The 20030-nt window shown below is 43.6% G+C and overlaps 1 protein-coding gene and 1 long non-coding RNA gene across 2 annotated transcripts in view; one reads left to right on the top strand and one right to left on the bottom strand.

Moving 5' to 3' along the window:
• The window catches only part of LOC141567287 (uncharacterized), a 49604-nt gene extending 30198 nt beyond the window's left edge, over nt 1-19406 (top strand). The window contains exons 3-4 of the long non-coding RNA XR_012489813.1: nt 16182-16275; nt 18785-19406. This is a non-coding gene — a long non-coding RNA (uncharacterized LOC141567287). The remainder of the gene's footprint in view (nt 1-16181; nt 16276-18784) is intronic.
• The window catches only part of SH3RF2 (SH3 domain containing ring finger 2), a 112944-nt gene that overhangs the window by 34375 nt on the left and 58539 nt on the right, over nt 1-20030 (bottom strand). The gene's annotated exons all lie outside the window — the stretch shown is intronic.

Below are 20030 nucleotides of genomic sequence, written 5' to 3'. Positions count from 1 at the left end.
TTGTAGTACAACAACAGTGGCATTCTTCTTAGCAATACACACAACAACCTGGATGAATCTTATCATCCTAAATAAAGGACACACAAGACTACATAATCTATGATGCCATTTATGTGACATTCCTAAAAACAGCCCAAACTATATCGACAGAACACAGAATAAGGATTGCCAAGAGCCAGGGGTGGGGAAAGGGGATTTTGCAAAGGGGCACAAGAAAACTTTTTGGGCTGATGGAAATGTTCTACATCTTGATTTTGGTACTCATTACGTGCCTTTATCCATTTGCCAGATGTCATTGAACTGTACGCTTAAAATTGTTGAACTTTATTGTATGTTAAGTATGGCTCAAAAAAGCTGGTAAAGTATGAATACATTATCTAGTGGGCAGGCAACATCCAAGTGGCCTTACTTTGACCCAGGCCAAGCTCTGGAATGGTCTGGAAAGAGTACAGGGAAGGCTTGGCTTAATAGTGTGCAGCTAGCAAGTGACCCTCATGTCAGGGGGCTCACCAGAATAGGACAGAAATCAAGAGTGGAAACCTGTGGATAAGAAGGAGGCTCAATAAATAAGAAGAAAACAGAAATGAATGAATAACTGGAGTGATAGGAAAAGAGAGAAAGATAGAGAAAGGCAGAGAAAGAAGAAACTTGCAGGGAAGGAGGGCGACAGACCAGGACAAAAATGATGCTCCCATCCTGTAAACAAAGACAACCATCTATGGATGGCCAAGTTTTGAGGAGGCAAGTCTATTCCTGCCACTGGGATGGAAAATGGAGCTCCAGCCTTCCTGAGTGAAAAAGCCTGGTGACTGGTTCCCTGGGTTCAATTGTGACCTTGGGTCCCCATGCCACAAGAGGTTGGAGGCTGGATGCAAGGTCCTCCAGCAACTGGTACTTCCTGGCACAGAGTTCCGAGACCTGAGCAGGATCAGAGAGTGGGTATTTTCTGCTACCATCCTAAAACATTTTTTCTTCCTTTTTGAAGGAAATGACTCATTTAAAAAAAGTCTTTATCAGTAACAGAAGAATCCACAGCTGTGTGGCCTCTGGGTGTTTTCAGGTCTTGAGGTATTAAATTAGGGAGGAAGGTGGCATGGAGCCTGGCACAGAGTTACAACACTCCGCTGGCCCCTGCGCCTTCCCTGGCAGTCACACTGGCGTGGAGAAGGCGGCTCCCCCTCAGGAATCTGGAGAGGGCGTTTAGCTTCGTACTCAGGCATGTGGCGCTAGCATTTACCGGGATCTGTGATCTCGGGCAAGTGATGGAATTCTGGGGATCCTCCCTTTCCTCACCTGTACAGTGGGGCAATAATGGTATCTCTCTCACAGTGTTGCTATCAGATTGAATAACACAATCCTTGTAAATTGTTTAGCACTTTATAAGTACTCAATAAATATTACTTATTTTGATCTGCAGAGAGATTAGCTGCTGTAGAGGATGGGGTAGACAGGTCACCTCCTTTTATGCAACAGCCCTGCAAGGTCTTGGAGTGAGAGCAGGACCCAAGGATGTGAGAGGGGATGGGAACAAGCAACCCTACTCCTCTTTGGGAGGAAAATATCCCAGCTTTTCAAAAATGTGAGTTTGCTGCCCTCCTCCTGGCCCCTCTGTGGCACGCAGCTCTCTCCTCCAGGGCGCATGCCTTTCAGTACCTTGGTGGCCATGGGGTGACTGTCTTTCTCAGCAGAATGTAAACTACTCCACAGGAGCCTGTTGTGGTCCCACATGTTGGTGTATTCCCAGGAGCTAACAAGGGCCTGGAACCTACAGGGTGTCCCCTCAGGGTTGGGAGAAGGGCTGCACTTTAGAGAGAGAAAATTAGGTATTACTTGGTAGTTTCTGTTCCACCACTATGGATAATCTGGGGCTGGCCATCTATCTTTATAAAGTTAAAAACTCCTTCCCCTCTATAGATTGAGAGACTTAAGAGCCATGTGCAGCCATTGCATTGCGTGGACCTTATCTGGCCCTAGGCACTGGGGTGAATGCAATAAACAAAACACAGAGGGCTCCTTCCCCGTGTGGAACTCACTACGTATACCAGGGAAATCATTTAAATCCATACTTATATAAGCATGGTGCACGTGGGGCTGGGGGAAGTTCAAGGTGTTCTGCGCCAGGGAGAGGCTGGCCTTGATGACCAAGAGGTATTTCACTGTCACATGCTATGATTCTAAAGATAACTTATTATACACAGGTCTCATGGTCATTATGCCCATTTTTTACAGATGAGGAAACTAAGACAGAGAGATTACATGACTATCTGGAGGTAGCCAGCAACGGGTGGTCACATTGACACCAGACACAAGGACCTTCCTTAGGCTGGGAGCCCTCTCTGTAGGAAACTAAGGCTAACACTTTTATTTCTAGATCTCAGAGTGACGAAAGACATTACGTGTACGAGGCATGTTTGCGCATCCTAGACAAAAACACCACCCAGCCAAATTCAATGTTCTGTTTTTATGCTCCTGGATATGTGATGTCTCTCATGACCGCTGTCCCCGTCAGGTAGCCCTTGCATAGCTCTGATGGCAAGTGGAATATTAGTTCTTCTTGTTGGTTTGTCTTCTGCTGCTCCTGGCAGAGCAGAAGTCCCAAGAGAGTCAGAGCCCCTTCTGTCAGACCTCTCTCCTTCCTCCTCCATCTACGCCGGTCTCAGAGCCAGCCCGGCCTGCAAACCCTCCCTGCTTTGCATGGGCAGGGAGCAGCCACCTAGCGCTATTCATCTGCCCCCAGAGTAAAACACTGTCTGAGAAAGAACTCGTTTATGAGCTGGCAGCAGGTCGTTGTGGGTCCACCTCAAAAAAAATCTTTTGATAAGCCAGCAGGGGTAACACTGTAGAGCGTTGTGAACACTTCTAAATTTACGTCTCCCAGGTAGTCATCAAAGCTTAGAATATTCTCCGTGATCTGGCTCCTGCTTTCCTCTCCAGCCTCATCTTCCTCCACTTCCTTTCCCCTCAGCGGCTGGGTCTTTCCCAGCTCTGAGCAGGGCACACTGTTTCTGTCACTCCAGACTTCTGCACGCGCCCCATCCCCCACTCCTGCTCTGTTCCTTCCTTTGTAATTAAAAATTTGAATGATAAATACATTACGACTACAAATAAATGTATATAATTTTATGTATCATTTAAAGAAGAATGATAAAATTAACACTTGTATACACAGCACCCAACTGAAGAAAGAGAAATTGAATATTGTACTTTGAGGCCCGCTGCATAGTCCTCTATAATTAGATCTCCCCTCCTTCTCCACACCGCCCCCCCACAGGCAGCTACAATACTGAGATTTGTGTTAATCGTTCCAGTGCCTTTCTGTGTAATTTTTAGCACCTTGGAATACATTCCTAAACAATACGCTGTTTAGGTTGGCTAGTTTTTGAGCACAGTATGAACGGATTCACGTTGCGTATATTCTTCTGTGACTTGCATCTTGTGCTCAACACTAAGTGTTTGTGTGTATTTGTGGCTACCTTTCACTGCTGTCTCATATTTCATGGCATGCATAAACCACCATGTGACCATTCTATCATTTATGTGTCATCTGGGCGGTTTTCAAATTGGGCTTCTGAACAAGGTTGCTATGGGCATTCTTGTTTATGTCCCCTGAGCACGCGTCCAAGAGTTTTTCCAGGATGTACACTTAGAATGGAATTGATGGCCCATAGGGTCTGAGCCTGCTCAGTTTTATTAGGTAACAACAAACTTTTTCCCAGTGTGGCTGTAACAATTTACACTTCCACCATCTTGCCAGCACGTGGTAGCCCAGCTTTCTAATACCTGCCTATGGTGGGTATGAAATGATATCTCATTTTGGTTTCCAATGAATTTCTCTGAGTACTAAAGAGCTTGAGTTTCTTTTCAAATGTTTATGGGCCATTCTTGTTTCTTATATGAAATGCCTGTTCATGTCTTTTGTCTATTTTCCCCATCTACTGGGTTATTTATTATTTTCTTAAGTTCTAATATTTTGGATATGAATTAGCTGTAGTTTGTATTTTCACTCTGTGGTGTCTTTTGATGAACTGAAGTTCTTATTTTTAATAGTCAAATTTACAATATATTCTCTTATGGTTTACACTTAAAAAAAATCTTGAACACAAAATTTTTTTTTTAATTTCGATATCATAAAGACGTACTTCTGTATTATCTTCTAAAAGGTTTATAGTTTTGCCTTTCACATTTAAGTCTTTAATCCACCTGGAATTGACTTTTGACAAGGAAGGGATCCAATTTCATCTTTTTCCACATGGATACCCAATTAACCCAGCACCCTAGTTCAACCTTTCTTTCTAATCTGCAAAGCCCACGCTGTTGTAAATCAAGTCTCCATGTTGTGTCTATTTCTGGGTTCTCCAGTGTGTTCTGTTGGTTTAATGGAATCCCTATGCTAAAACCATGCCATCTTAATGTTATAGCTTTATAAATAAAATCAGGTATCTGATAGGGCAGATTCTACTCCTTACCCCAACCAAATTCTATTACCTTCTTTAGAAGTATCTGGGCTGTTGGCTTTTTGTTCTTCCATTTAAATTTTTGAGTCTCCCTTTGAGTTCCAAACAAACAAACAAACAACCCACTGGGATTTGAACTTATAGATACATTTGGGGGAGATTCAACATCTTGAAGCTATTCAAGAGCATGACATAATTCTTCATTTATTTTAGGTCTTCTTTAATGTCTTCTAATAACATTTTGTAAATTTTCTCCATAAAGGGCATGCATGTATTTTGTAGCATTTAGTCCCAAGGATTTAAATAATTTAGTTGCTGTTATAAATGGTATTTTTTAAAAAATGATTTTTCTAACTATTTGTTTTGTTTTTAAAGTACAGAAATACAATTAAAGTTCTTGTATTGACTTGTATCCAACAACCATGCTAAGCTCATTGATTCCTAACACGTTGTTCTAGATTCTTTTGAGTTCATCATATAGACAACATCATCTGCAGTTAATGACAACTATGTTTCTTCCTTTCAAATATTTAATCTTTTATTTCTTTTTTTTAAAATTTATATTTTAAATTTACTGGGGTGACAATTGTCAGCAAAATTACATAGATTTCAGGTGTACAATTCTGTATTACATCATCTATAAATCCCATTGTGTGTCCACCACCCAGAGTCAGTTCTCCTTCCATCACCATATATTTGATCCCCCTTACCCTCGTCTCCCACCCCCCAACCCCCTTACCCTCTGGTAACCACTAAACTATTGTCTGTGTCTATGAGATTCTGTTTCTCATTTGTTTGTCTAATCTTTTATTTCTTTTGCCTGCCTTACTGTCCTAGCCAGGCACTGTGGGACGAGAGCAGAAACGTAACAGGCATTCCGTTCTCTTCTGAATCTTATAAGGAACACTGTCAATAGTTCATCATTAAGTATGATGTTCGCTGTCGATTTTACATAGATTTCATTTATCATGTTAAGGAAGTTCTCTTTTATTTCTAGTTTGCTAAGATTTAAAAATATATATAATGAATGGATACACAATTTTATCATTTTTTTCTATATCCATTGAAAAGATCACATGGTTTTTCTCCTTTATTAAGGTGACAAATTACACCAATCAGTTTTGTAATGTCAAACCAGTCTTTCCAAGCAAACCTGGGTTTGCTTTGCTAATATACACTTTACACACTTGAGGGTTTTTGCATCTATGTTTGTGAGTGAAGTAGAACTCAGATTTTCCTATCTTATGTTGTTTTTTCCTGGTTTTGACATTAAGAATATCTTAACCTCATGAATGAGTTGGGAATGTTTTCTTTCTTCCAGTCTTCGGAAGAGTATGTAAAAAGTGGAAGCGCCCCCTCCTTGAAAGTGTGAGAGAATTCTCCTGTAAACCTGTCTGTGTCTGTTTTTTCTTTTTTTTTTTTCTTGTGGCAAAATTTTAAATTATTGATTCAATGTCTTTAATAGTTATGATAGTATTCTGAGGGGTTTCCAAGAGCTGTTTACCAGATATGAAATTTTTTTTTCATAAACCCTGTTTGCTGAAGATAAATTGCTGATTGATTTATTTGCCTGATGGCCTTTGTTGGGAGAGAGAAGGTGGTGCTTGAAATACCTGCTTGGAGGCTTGGAAAACCCCAGCTGATATGGGCCCCCATACTGTCAGAGCACCCAGAGTCCCATTTGTTTCTTGTTTTACTCAAGAGTCTTCTACAACAAGAGTCTTGTTTTACTCAAGAAGAACCCCTTGTGGGCAGTCACTAATTAAGTGGATTTCTGCAACTCCTTGAGACACTATGTAGCTATGGCCAAGGGAATGGACTTTCGGGGCCATGGGAACTGGGTTTGAGTTTTGGCACTGTAATCTACTGGCTGTGTGACGCTCACACTTAATTCCTCCGAGCCTTAATTTCCTCATCTATAAAAGGCAGCAATTATAATAACTGTCTCAGAGGATTCTTGTGAAAATTCAATCAGAACATGCATGCAAAGCAGTTGGCACAATGTCTGGCTCGTATGACGTGCCCAGTAAACAGTTACCACTGTTACTGTTGTGAGATGGGAGACATACAAGGCAGACAGATGTGTGAGGAGATGAGGTAGGCAATCGGACTTTCTCAGGGGACTGGATTTAGGAAGGAAAGATTCATTTTCTAGGACACAAGGGCCAGCGACAATAGCCCAGTTCCCTTTGGGTAAGACCCAGTGATGGGTGACTGACCCCATGTGTGTGGGGGACATGTATTCAGGAGTCTCTTCCCTGACACTAGATTGGGCTATTCTCATGTATCCTGAGGCCTCCAGCAAAGGATGAGGCCTAGTACTCTCCACAGCTGTGCTCTGCTTTGGTGTCTTGGGAAAAAGCAGAAGATGCAACCCTCACAGGAAACCACTGAGACAAAAATCTTCTTCCCTAAGCTGAGTCCTTTGATTGGGCACAAGCGTCCCCAGCCCTGTCATTCCCCGTCCCATTTTCTACATCATGCTTTCCTGAGCCCAAATGGCCTGCTGCCTTCAAGGCAGGATTTTAGCACCAAAGCAGAGTCTGAGGGCACGAGTACTATTAGTGGTTTCTGAAATAACCCAAACCTTAATTATAACCCTTGCCTTCCTAGTCCTAACAGTCCACTTGAAGAAGTAACTGGCCATAATTATAATTAACTCCTCTCACTAGGCCTCAGTAGAGGCCATAAAATTTAAACAAGCAAAGTGCCTCTTAAGTCTGCTGTCCTCATGGCTTTTATTCATAGAAGATACTTGTTACACATCTACTAGGTACTGATGAGCGAGCTAGGTCCTGGAATTGGTGACCAAGGCCACTGCTCACCAAGACAGTGCAGGCTGTGTGAGAAACCTTCTGTCCTCCCTATCCGTGGGCCTTCCCTTCCGTTTCTAGACGGAAGCATCCCAAAGCTGAGCAGTCTCTGCACATCTAGAAATTTCCATGCTCTACCCACCGCTGATACAGACTACATGACCTTATGTCCTTAGAAAGTAGCATTTTATGGTGGAGAGAGTGGGACTGAAAGTCATTTTCTGAACTAAGGAAAGTGGACCCACAGGGAGAGTTGGACACAGAAAACCGCAGACCAAAACCAATCAAGAGACAATACAGCATCATTGTGAGGAACCTGGGTTCTGAATTCAGATTTTTCTGGGCACAGCTCTCTGCTTTGTTCTTCTACCATGTAACTCTGGGCAAGGTATTTAATCTACCTCGTCCTAAATTCCTTCATCTGGTTTAGGTAAGGTTCAATAGGTTTTTCTCTAAGGCCTCGTCAATTTTTATTGGTCTATGGGTCTCACTTTGGGGCAGATAGCTGGAGAAGCAAATTAAAGTAGGACTAAAAGGAAAGTAGATGAAAAAAAAGAACTCTTCTGAAGAATTTAGTGAGTCCAGAAATCATTTGACAATGTCAAGTTCACTTGGCATTTTCAGAAAGTTGCTATGTATTTGTTGTCTCTTGTTATTTTTGAAATGTCTTGAAGGGTATCACAGCAACCACAATATACATTTTTAAAAAGAGAAAAAAGATTAGTGCTCACCATCCCACCACATTATCAAAGCAGCTGTATTTGGTCCCTTTGAGTTTAATTATCCCCTCAATAAATGAAGGATTTACCATCTTAGCAACCATAGGATCTGGAGCCCTCATGGTACTCTGAAACAATGCCTGGACCCTCTTTATTGGTTAAGCCTGCCTTCCTCCTCTAGATTATTATTACAGGAGACCCTTGGGAAAACACCGCACACAGGCTGAGACCCTTGACGCAGTTGGTTGTGTGACAATATTTCCTTCTCATGGGATTGATAGGACATGGCTGCAAAGTCTACCAAGATCTGGGTGTCCCTTCTAGAGACAGGCTCACAGATCTACAGTGAGTGAAAAGGACATGTGACATTTCCAAAGCCAGTGCTTAAGCCCCCTGTGGGTAGCACATTCTCTGGACTTGTAAAATTCTGCAGAAATAGGAGACACTTGTCCCTTACTAGTTACATAGTTTTGATTGGCTGCCACTAAAGGCCACCATCCCTGCCCAGAGGGCCCAGCCTGTGGTGCCTGAAAAGGTTTGATTGCCCTTGGAGTAAGGCCTCTGCTGTCTTCTCCCTTCACTGAGTGACAAACACGAGCTTGGTGCCTCAGGCCGTCTGCACAATTGATGCCTCTCACCTTTCAGGGCACTGCGTCTGATAGGAACTAAAGGGAAAGTAAAACCTTTCAGACAATCTGTATCCCGGTATCATGATATTTTCATCTCATTGTGCTAAAAAGGAACGAAAATGTGGAAAACTTGCATTAAGAAGGAGGGGATCCCTAATTTTGTCCCTTGTTAGAACAACTAAAAATGTATTACTTGCATCCCCAGCCTTTAGAACAACACCTAAGCTCTCAATAAATGTTCGTTGAGTCTGCTTTCAGGTCATTGTCTAAACCATCTGGGACAGACGTGAGGACTCTGTCCTCCCAATTCTCTCTTCTGCTGGTATCAAGAAGTTTATACCAAACAATCGAGGTGTATTTTGGGTGGAAGTTTTACTTTTTGTTCTTTGCCTTTCTTTGATGTTCCCTAACTCAGCCTCTTTTCCCAACCAATGGTTTCCCTCAAACATGGGTGTCATTTTTCTCAAAAGACTATGTGCCCGTGGATTTTGACTGGCAGACCTCCTCTCACATCTGGAGAGTAACTATTTGGGAAAGTCTGATGCCCTCCAATTGACACGTGTTCTGAGTGTTCCAAGCCCTAGTGGGGCTGTATGAGGATGGGGTTGAAAAGAAGGCATAGTCCTTGCCCTTAGAGAGTTTATCACGTCACTGAGATAAGATGGGGAAAGCCAAAACAAATTTTGGAAATCACAACAACCACACGAGTTAGTACTTACAGAACACTTGCTAGGGGCCACCCGTTCCTAAGCATTTTATGACCTCATATAATCTTCACAAGAAACCAAAGGGCTAAAGACTATTATCATCACTGTTCCTGTTTTACAGATGAGAAAGTCAAGGCAAAAACATACTATAGTAATCTGCCCAAGGCCACACAGCCAGGAAGTAAGCAGAGCTGGGAATCCACCCTAAACATCCTGACATCAGAGCCGGCCCTCTCAGAGCTCCCCACGGTGTGCATTTTGGAGGTAGGATGAGGTGGTGCTGGCTGTAAGGGCTGGAGGGTCCTCAGACAAGCCCTTTTTAGCTCTCTGTACCCCATTTGCTGGGCTGAGTCAGGAAGAGGTTGCCCAGTTTCTGGGAACCCTGCAAAGATGTCTGAGAAAAGATTTATTTCCCAGTCGTTTTTGTCATGGAGGTTTTATGACACACTTTGATGGCTTTCATAAGGCATAGCAGCAGGGCGTCAGGCTGGGCTTGAGCACTGTGCAGAAGTTTGGCAGAGCCTGAGGGAGAGGAATAACAGCATTTGGATAGTCGCATATGATACTCAGATGGCCGTTAGTCAAACCTGAGAAGTCACCACATTCAGTGTCACTTTACCCCAGCACAGGCCAGATAAAATGGCTGTCTCTGATGCAATAGCGAGGGGACTCAGGTTCGTATTCACTATATGAATCTGGAAAAATCCGAAGGTCCCTTCCTGTGACTTTAGAACCCTTGAATGTGAGAGCTAGAAGGGTCCTTGAAAACAGTCTAATTTAGTCCCTTGAGCTTCAAAGAGGGGAAACGATGTGCTGAAGGTCACGTGTGGGAGCTGGAGGCAGAGTCAGGTCAGGGCCATCTCTGGGAGAGGGGATCAGGTCCTGGCAGCTAGTTCAAGTGGTTGGTTTACTTGATGTGTTTTCCACATTATGTTTCACTATTTTTTATTTTTTATTGGGGAATATTGGGGAACAGTGTGTTTCTCCAGGGCCCATCAGCTCCAAGTTGTTGTTCTTCGATCTAGTTGTGGAGGGCGCAGCTCAGCTCCAAGTCCAGTTGCCATTTTCAATCTTTAGTTGCAGGGGGCGCAGCCCACCATCCCATGCGGGAATTGAACTGGCAACCTTGTTGTTGAGAGCTCGCGCTCTAACCAACTGAGCCATCCAGAGCCCTGTTTCACTAACTTTTTAACAAATATTTATTGAGATTTCCATGTGTCTGCCTCTGTCCTCATGGAGCTTATATTCTAGTGAGGGAGCAGTTAAAACAATTACACACAAAACAAAAAGCAAGGAAACAGACTAATCAAATATACACTATAAAGGAAACAATAACTGGAGGGACTTGCCTTAGATAGGGTGTTTTTGATTCTGGCTAGGATGACCTTGGCCATGAACTTCATCCAAAAACCACGTTACCCATCCCTTGCACCTGGAAAGTGTGACTTTATGGGGCACTCAGCTTTAGAAGTGGGTCCTGTTTACCTGTAGCACATGGAGGGGACGGGGCTGAGGACACATCAGCTGAAGGCATATATTTTTCAAATATGGGAGGCCACAGTCTCAGAGGCATGGCTACCTGGCTTCAAGCCCAGGGGTGCAGGTGTTTTTGTCCTTTGGACAGAAGCCCCAGATGCTAAAGCACTAAAGCATGGGCACACCCTTAGCAAGGGAGGGAATTGATTAAGCTCAAAATCCCCACAGCCGGCAGGGAGGGCGTGAGCAAGCAAGGCAAAATGATGAGATGAGCAGAGCTTGGTGGTGACACCCGTTATCCCTATTATGTGACATTTGTAGAGACTCCATAGGGAGCATTTACTCACTCATCCACCCTGTAAATCACATACATACTTATTTCCTTATTCAATTCCTCATTCTTATAAGAATTCTCTCATTTGTATACTCATTTATGTCTTCTTTCTTTCATCAAATCTCTCTCAATCACTTATTCATCAATTCATACATTATTCAGTCTCTTATGTTTATGGACACATGTAAATTGGCACACACATATTCACTGGGTTTCACTCGCTTCTTCACTTACACATCCAACTAACATTTATTAAACATTTCTCCATGCCAGGCTCAGCTGGGATTAACCCTGGAGGGGTCAGGGGGCAACTGTTACTCTGTCCTTACAGGATCAGGTAGTAAATACTTGTAGGGACTCAGTAAATCTTTACTGACTACATGGATGATGGGCACGTGGTAGGCATGCCATGTTTGTGAACAGGACCAGGAAGGCAGCGGGTCTTTTTTCACCACTGCTGGCTCAGGTCAAGGCCACGGCAGCTGGGAAAGGTGCAAGAGCTCAGCTGGGCAGCTTGCGCTGAACGCGGCCAGTGGGAATGATTTGTTCGCATTTTTGACTCTGCCCTCTGTGTCCTCAGAGTTGCCCCAGTCTCAGCCATGAGAAAGCACGCTTTCCTGGGCCAAAGTGTCTGGAAACAGACAAACTGGTGTTTGCAATGTTCTCTGCCTATGTAAGCAGGTTTTGCTATGTATCTAGTTGTGCAATTTTCCACCAGTGCTTGATTGTTCTGGAGTTGGGAACAGAAGGAGAAGGATGGATGTTGTATCTCCCAAAGCTTGTGGTTTGATATACAATAAACTTTTTTTTTCTATGGAAAAATAAAATGGCCCATTTCCTTAAAAATTTCCCTTTTCTTTTTGGAGAACATTGTTGCTCACCAAAAATAAAATTCCTGAAGCATTAACAAAGGGTTGTGATAGGGGCCCATATTCTGCTTTTCCATGGGAACAATTTGTTAAGAATGTGTATCTTTCGTGCTCTCTGTTTCTCTTTTGTGAGAAACCCGTATGGAGAAACTCTACGGAGATTTGCAACTCACACCCTGAGAAAGCATACAGCGTAGTAGGTTATTTGCTAAATAAACCCAGGTATATCCCTAGCCCAGTGTAGGCCCCAGACGATGACAACTAGGATGATAGAGAGTCACTGAATCTTGGATTATGGGCCTGTACATGGGTGGCAAACAGGGCACGGGTACCTCCACTTCCTACTCCTGGGCCCATGACAGACATTGCTAATCAATCCCATGGCTCTTCCCACTGAGCCTGGCTGCTGCCCCAGAATCGCTCCTAAATGCTCACTGTGGACAACTAAGTCAGCACGTGAGAAGCCCCACTCCCGCTGCTTGGGTAGGGAAAGAGCATGGGTTTGGAAGACAGACCTAGGTTCTGACCCAAACCCTGAAATGTACTTGCTGAGGAACTGAGCTAGTTACTTAGCTTCTCTGAGCCTCACCTCCTCTATCTGAAATGGAAATAACAACATCTGTTCACATACTCACAGAGGCTGGATGTATGTAAGACCCTGGCACTGGGTCTGGCACCTGCTATGCACGCCATAAAATTGGCTCCTTTCCTTTCAAGCTGAGAATGGAAAGTGGACCTGTGCCAACAATCTAGTCAACATACAGATCCCTTCAACGTCTCCAGCCAGGGGCACATTAGTCACTGTTTGCACATTTCCAGTGACGGTACTGGCAAGTCTACCTGTCCCACCTTTGCAAAGTTCCATGTTTCTGCAAAGCCCTTATATTCTTGGCATGTATTTGGAAAGAAGGTTCTGCTGTGGCTATTCAGAAAGGGCATTTGCCTTGCCCAGGCCTCATGTTAGCTACCATTTATTCTGCATTTACTATATGCCAGGCCCTTGCTATATCCTGCACATCAATGGTTCCCAACTGGGGCCATTTTGGACCCAGTGGGGACGTTTGACAATGTCTCGAGACAATTTTTGTTATCACAACTGAGTGGTGGGTGCTACTGGCACCTAGTGGGCAGAGGCCAGGGAGGCTCCTAAATACCCCACAATGCACAGGCCAGCCCCCCACAACAAAGGATTATCCTGGCTGCAATGTCAACAGTGCTGAGATTAAGAAATCCTTCCGTGTATGAGTATCTCATTCAGTTTCCTAACAGGTCTCTGTGAAAGGGGCTATTTTCCCATTTCAAGATGAGGCAGCTGAGGCCTTACAAGGCTGACCACAGGCCCAAGGAATATTAAGGAATATTCCTTAATATTCCTGTGTACAGGGCAGCATTTGGGGACAAGGAGGGCAGTATAAACATGTGGGGCATGGATATTCCTTAATGGCACACCTCTTTTCTCTTTCTCTTGCCCTTCTATTTTATTTTGCATCTCCTGTTTTTTCCTTCTTGCTGAATTCTGAGAGAAGGAGGGAGGGAGGGAAGAAGGGAGGGAGAGGGGGGAGGGAGAGAGAGTGTTAAAGGCCCCAGTGGCCTTAGATATCAATTATCCCTGCTTCTGGCTCCCAGAGCTGAAGAGTTTGTGCTAAAATGTCTGAGGTTCAGCCTGAGCGGCTCCCTCTTTCACCCGGGCAGGGCTGGGTCTCTTGAGTGGCTCACCTGCCGCCAGGATTAATTGGGCAAAATGATGATGTAAAGCTTAACCTCTCATTGGAGAAACGCTGAATCAAGGAAGCCAGCCGAGCAGCACAGTTAATTACTGAGACTGCTTTGGTCACCAGAAACCAGAAAGGCTTTTCCCCAGAGGACCTCAGGGTGCAGGGCTGGCATCCGGGTACGGCAGGCGTCGCAGTGCACCAGTACTGCCGTTTTCTGGTGTGACTTCGGCATAAAGAGAACTGGGCTGCCAGGGCTGAGGAGCGGTGCATGCAGGGCCCATCTCACCTGCTTTTCCCACCTGGCTGACTTCTGCTACCCTTCAGGTCTCCGCCTGAGCACTTCTTCCGGGCGGGTTTCCCTGACTTCCCAGATGAGGTGGGCCCTCCCTCATAGACTCCATTCCCCACCCTTCCACCTCACAGTGCTTTGCACACTCATGATCTTGTAGTCAAGTATTTATAATACTTTGTTTAATATTCGTCTTCCCGCAAAGCCTGGAGGGTCCATGAGCATAGGGGGCATACCTGTCTTGTCCACTGTGTCACCTGAGCCTGGTACATGGGGGGCACCCAGTAGTTCTTTTTTTGCTGCTTCACTGAGGGGCTGTGAGGGGCTTGGGCAGCCAGGACCCACTATACAAGGGGAGGTTGGGGCTCACAGACAAAGCTGGAAGTTCCATATAGAAAATGGAGGACAGGCAGCCCTGCCTCAGTCCCTACCCTGATCTCCTTTGTTCAAAGTCTTTTCTCCTGCAGTCGCTTGGCTTTCCTCCTATGGGTTGCCCTGAGGATTACAGCGGAGGGTCTGGGCTGAGCAAGAGCCATTGCCCGAGGCCCCCCTAGATATAAGCCAAAAGTCACACTCCTTCCCTACTTCAGAATTGTCACTGCTTATCAAGGAAGCAAAGGGGCTTCTGGAAGCCTTTGCACTCCAAGGCAGGCTCCAACAAATCATCCTCTGAAGTGTGTGGCTGGCGAACATCATTCTCAGCAAGGCCTGTTTGCACATGCCAGCCCTGGAGCAGTGGGGACGGGGGATAGTTATAGCTTCCCAACTTGACCCAAAATTAATAATAGAGTAAACAGTTATTGAGCCATTCACCACTGCCAAACCCTGGCCATTAGCTCATGTACATGCATTACCTTGTGTTATTCTCACAGCAATCTTATGAGGTTAAGAAAAAAATTACCATCAGTTCCATTTTACAGATGGAAAAACTGAGGCCCAGAGAGATTATATAAGTTGCCCAATGTTATACTGCTCAGTTAAGAGACAGAGTGAGAGTTCCACCACAGAGTTGGCTGACCCCAAAGCCTATATTTTCTCACTATACTGCCTGGGCTGAGAAACTCTTTGCTAAAAAGCTCTTTGCCTCAGAGAACTCTACCTGATACCTGCTGGGGTATCATAGTAGCCAGAAAGGAAACAGGTCTCTTGTGTGAATGTGTGCTTGAGCTGAAGGAGGAATCACCACAATGACCAGCATTAACCCAATGGTAGGAACAGATCTTCCTGGTATTAATCCAGTTTCAGAGTGTGCTGTTAACTAATGAGGCGACGTAATACTCTGCCAGGTCAATTTTATTTTTCCACCTAGAGAATGAGAAAACTGGGACATGGTGAGGCAAAAAGCCTTGCCCAGGGCCGTGCAGTTAATGGGTGGGAGCACTCGGATCAGATTCTCCTGGGTCTAACTGGTGACCGGTGACCAGATGGAACAGCACGTGGTGCTGGCTTCCATCTTGTGCTAATAAAGGCTGTGGCAGCCTGGGGCTCTGTGTGGGTCAAGGATAGGGCATTAAACACGAGGGACTCTTAGTTCTGTCTTCCATTGCAATTCGTTTATTTGTTTGTGTTTTTTCGGGGAAGTCTTTGAGTCTGTTATGGAAATACCTGCCAGTGTTCTTACATATAAGATGAGACAAGATCACCCCCATATCTGCTAGTAGTTGTGAAAAACACACCTTAGGGAAATCAGATGGGAAGGTCATCTAGATTTTGGAAGATGCTCAGCGCATTCCCTGCCTTAAGTCAGGGATTCTCTTCCATCACACTAATAACGATATATTCTAAAAGCTCTGTTTGGAGGAAAGAAGGTAATAGCAATGGCTGCAGCTTACTGAGTTATGGCTGATCCTTGCAAATCCCTGTATGGGAGGTCCTAATTATTTCGCAGATCAGGACAGAGGCTCAATGGAGTAAAGTATTTAGTTCAATGTCAGTTATTAGGTGGGAAAACCATGGCAAGAAGTGTTGTCTGACTCAAAGCCTTTTTACTTATACCAAGCTGCCGTTCCCTTCAGGGAAAAATAAAAAGCAAACCAAAACCCAACGACTACAGTTTCCATAGGCGCCTTCAGCATCTTCAGCACTTAGTTTCTAACAATCTGTGTGATGGGAGCGATTTCTCCTTGTATCTCATGAAATCCTTCCTGTTATGATTTGTGTCCCTTTCTTCTTCTAGACACAGAAACACAAAACTGTCTGTAAACCCGCGTTTGGAAAAATAAAGTCATCGTCCATCCCGGCATCAACCTTGTTCTCCAAGCTGAACAAACGTAGGTCTTTTCCTCCTGATCTTAGCCTGGGTGTGGGACCCAGACCTCAGCAGGGGCAGGAGAGTGAACACATGGCTGAAGGGGCCAGGACGCTGAGGCCAATCTGAGGGCAGTGATAATGATGTAAACAAGGAGACTGGCACAGGCGGGCAGGGGAAGATTAGCCCAGCTGGCAGTGGCCGGTGGAAAAAGAGGCAGCAGTTCAGTGATGGTAAACATGCCAGGCGAGAAGGTGGTGAGAAGTGAGTCCTGTCTGTGAGCTTGGGGAATGCCCAGGAGCAAACAAGAGGAAGAGAGAGAGAGTGAAACAGAGAGAGAGAGAGAGAAGATATAGTGGTTGAGGCATGCACTTTAGCTTCCCCAGTATATGCTGAGGGCCTAGGAGGGACAGGTTTTGAGATCATTATGAGGTAATTTAGGTAAAACTCACAGTGGAGTGTCTTACACGTAATCAGCAGAAAGTAGTAGTCAATCTTACAGAAGAATTGGAGGAGGAACGATAGATTTGGAACGTCACCATTTTCAACCTCAAATGACATTGAGTGAACGGTACTTCAAATCATTAGGTAAAATGCTGATGGGAACATTATAATGAATGGAGAAGGCTCACAACACCTGAATCTGACACAATTTTAACACAAAATGAGAGGCATCCTTTTATATATAAAAGAATGAATTTGGAGCCCTATCTCATGACACATACAAAAATTAACTCCAAATGCATCATACACCTAAATGTAAGTGTTAGAACTATAAAGCTCTTAGAAGAAAATATAGAGGTAAATTATTGTGAATTTGGATTAGGCAGTAGTTTCTAGAGATATGACACCAAAAGCACAAGCAACAAAGGAAAGAGTAGATAAATTGGACATTGTCATAATTAAAAAGTTTTGTGCTTCAAAGGACACCACCAAAAGGCAATCCACAGAATGAGAGAAAATTTTTGCAAGTCATGTATCTGATAAGGGACTTGCATCTAGAATATGGAAAGAACACTAACAATAAGAAGATAAATAACCCAATTAAGAAATGGGCAAAGGCTATAAATAGACAGTTCTCCAAAGAAGACATGTGCAATAAACACATGAATAGCTCCTTAAAATCATTAGCCATCAAAGCAATGAAAATCAAAACCACAATGGCTACCACTTCCTACCCACTAGGATGCCTGTAGTAAACAATACAGATAATACAACATGTGTTGGCGATGACGTGGAGAAACTGGAACCCTCCCACACTGTTGATAGGAATGTAAAATGGTGCAATCAATCACTTTGAAAAAGAGATGGCAGTTCCTCAAACAGTGAAACGTAGAGTTACCATATGATCTAGTCATTCTAGGTATATACCCATAGAAAAATACACGTGCACAAAACATCTTATGCACAAATGTTTGTAGCAGCATTATTTATAATAGCCAAAAGGTGAAAAAACCCAGACGTCCATCAACGGATGATATTCATACAATAGAACGTTATTCAACCTTAAAAAGGAATGCACTACTGGTCCATGCTACAACATAGGAAGAAACTTGCGACATTATGCTAATTGAAAGAACACCACCACAAAGGACCAAATGTCATGTGATTCCATTTCTATGAAATGCACAGAATAGGTAAATTAATAGAGACAGAAAACACATGAGTGTCGCCTAGAGCCAGAGTGGGTGGCGGGTAAAGGGAAGCAGGCGGAAGCTTGGGGAGGTGATGGCTGAGAGGTTTCTTATGGGAATAATGAAAATGCTTAAAATTGAGTGTGATGATGGATGTACACAATTCTGTGAATAGACTAAAAGCCACTGAATTGTACACTTAAACAAAACAAAAACCAAAAAAAGAAGTACTTAGCACCATCTATGAGAAATTCTTGCCAAAACATCCCCAGCCTGAGGCTGATTAAGCCTCTTGGTCTATCAGTTTCCAGAAAGCACAGGGGAGAAAGGAATGTGTTAAACAACACTGCAAAGATGAAACCACCAATATCCAGAATGCGGAAGATTCAATGAGACAAATGCCTTGGCATCTTTAGCATGTACGTGGCAAGGGACAAGAGGTGGAGGGAACCTGAGAATAAAATAAATCTCAGAGACACAGCCCAATGCAGGGTGTTACCTCATTTGGATGCCACTTAAACAAATCAACTGTATATTAAAAACAAACAAACAAACAAACAAACAAAACTATTCTAAGGCAAATATGGACATTTGGACACTGGCTGAATATTTAATGATTTTCAGAAATTATTGTCCGTTTTTTAAATGCGTGATAATGGAATCCTGGTTATGTTAAACTCTAGGAAGAAAATAGTGAAATCTTTAAAGAGATCCTTACTGAAATGTGTATGGATGAAATGATGTGATGTGTGCGCTCTGCCTTAAAATATCCCAACGGGTGAGCAGGTTCATGAGTGGGGATATCACTGAAATAAGAGTGGCCCCTCAGTAGATAATTGAGACTGAGTGATGTGTACATGAGAGTTCATTAATACTCTTCCTTCAATTTTTGTATAGGTTGGAAATTTTTCCATTATAAAAGGCTCGAAACAATATACATGAAAGTGACGGAAGAGAAACCTAGCAACCGACTGTTATGATTGTGACTGCTAAAATTTTCAATAATAACAACAATAATAAAAGTGGTAGTCAAGCACTTTGCCTCCACTTTACTTCTTTTGATTTTCCCAACAACCTTGTGAGGGAGGGATTGTTCCTATTTTTTGATGGAAACTGAAGCTGAGTGCTTACTGACTCTTTCCAAGTGTCACCATTAGGATGGGGAAGAGATGTGTGGGCCGAAGGCTGGGGTGGTTTCTCCTGTACACAACACTGCTTCTGTAGGTGGCTCAGGGCAGTTCTTTACCCAGGGGGAGCTGGCAGAGCAGGGCTGGCAGAAGCCCTCTCGTCCTACCCTGTGTCCTTTCTTAGTTTCAGATGTCCTGTCAGTGAACTCCTGCCAAAGCATTGTCTGATAATTCACGAGAACAGTTTAAGGGGCTGTCTCCACTCAGGGGGTACAAAATTTAACAAAAATATCTCAAGCACCTATTAGGCTCTGTAGAAGGCACTTTGGGGCAGATAATGATGACGTGGAACAGGACTTTTTGAGGGGACAGGTGTCCATTTAATGGAACCTTCCCAGTTTTCTACCCACAGCTCTTTGGAACCACTTCAGTCAGTTCGAGAGTGCTCTGATAACATCATTTATGAGTAGGGATTTGTTGCGTGAAAATTGTAAAGATAAAAGAAATTTTTATTGGGAGACATCAACATAACAATATAAGTAGAGGATAACTTTATTTCTGTAAATTACCTTAGAAGGAGGATTAGCTAAGAATCTTCACTATAAATTAGACTGAGTGTATTCAAAGGAAAAAAAATTATCTTAATACTCAGTAAAAACCATCTCTCGTGGTACTCCTGAGTACCGTAAAGTTGGGTTGGGAGACTCCAATGAAAGATGGAAACAAAGAGGCATAATGAGAGAGAATCTGGACTTGTAGTTAAAACTCCTTGAACTTGAATAAAGTGAATAAGGAAATCACCTTATTCAGAATATTTCAAATATAGGATTGCAAGGAGAGCTGGCTTTATAGAGCTCAGACTTCCCCAAGGTGCATGCATGACAGCTCATTTTCCTAGGAGCCCAGGAAAGATTCTGGGACTTGTCTTTATTATCCTGGGATGGGCTGGAGGAGGGGAGGGAGGTAGGGAGGGCATCACTTTTTTTACACTGACTTCTGTGCCCTGCCTTTTCTTC

This window comes from Rhinolophus sinicus, linkage group LG10 (genome assembly GCF_036562045.2).
Source record: "Rhinolophus sinicus isolate RSC01 linkage group LG10, ASM3656204v1, whole genome shotgun sequence".
NCBI classification, from domain to species: domain Eukaryota; kingdom Metazoa; phylum Chordata; class Mammalia; order Chiroptera; family Rhinolophidae; genus Rhinolophus; species Rhinolophus sinicus.
This window is presented reverse-complemented; position numbering and strand designations above follow the sequence as displayed.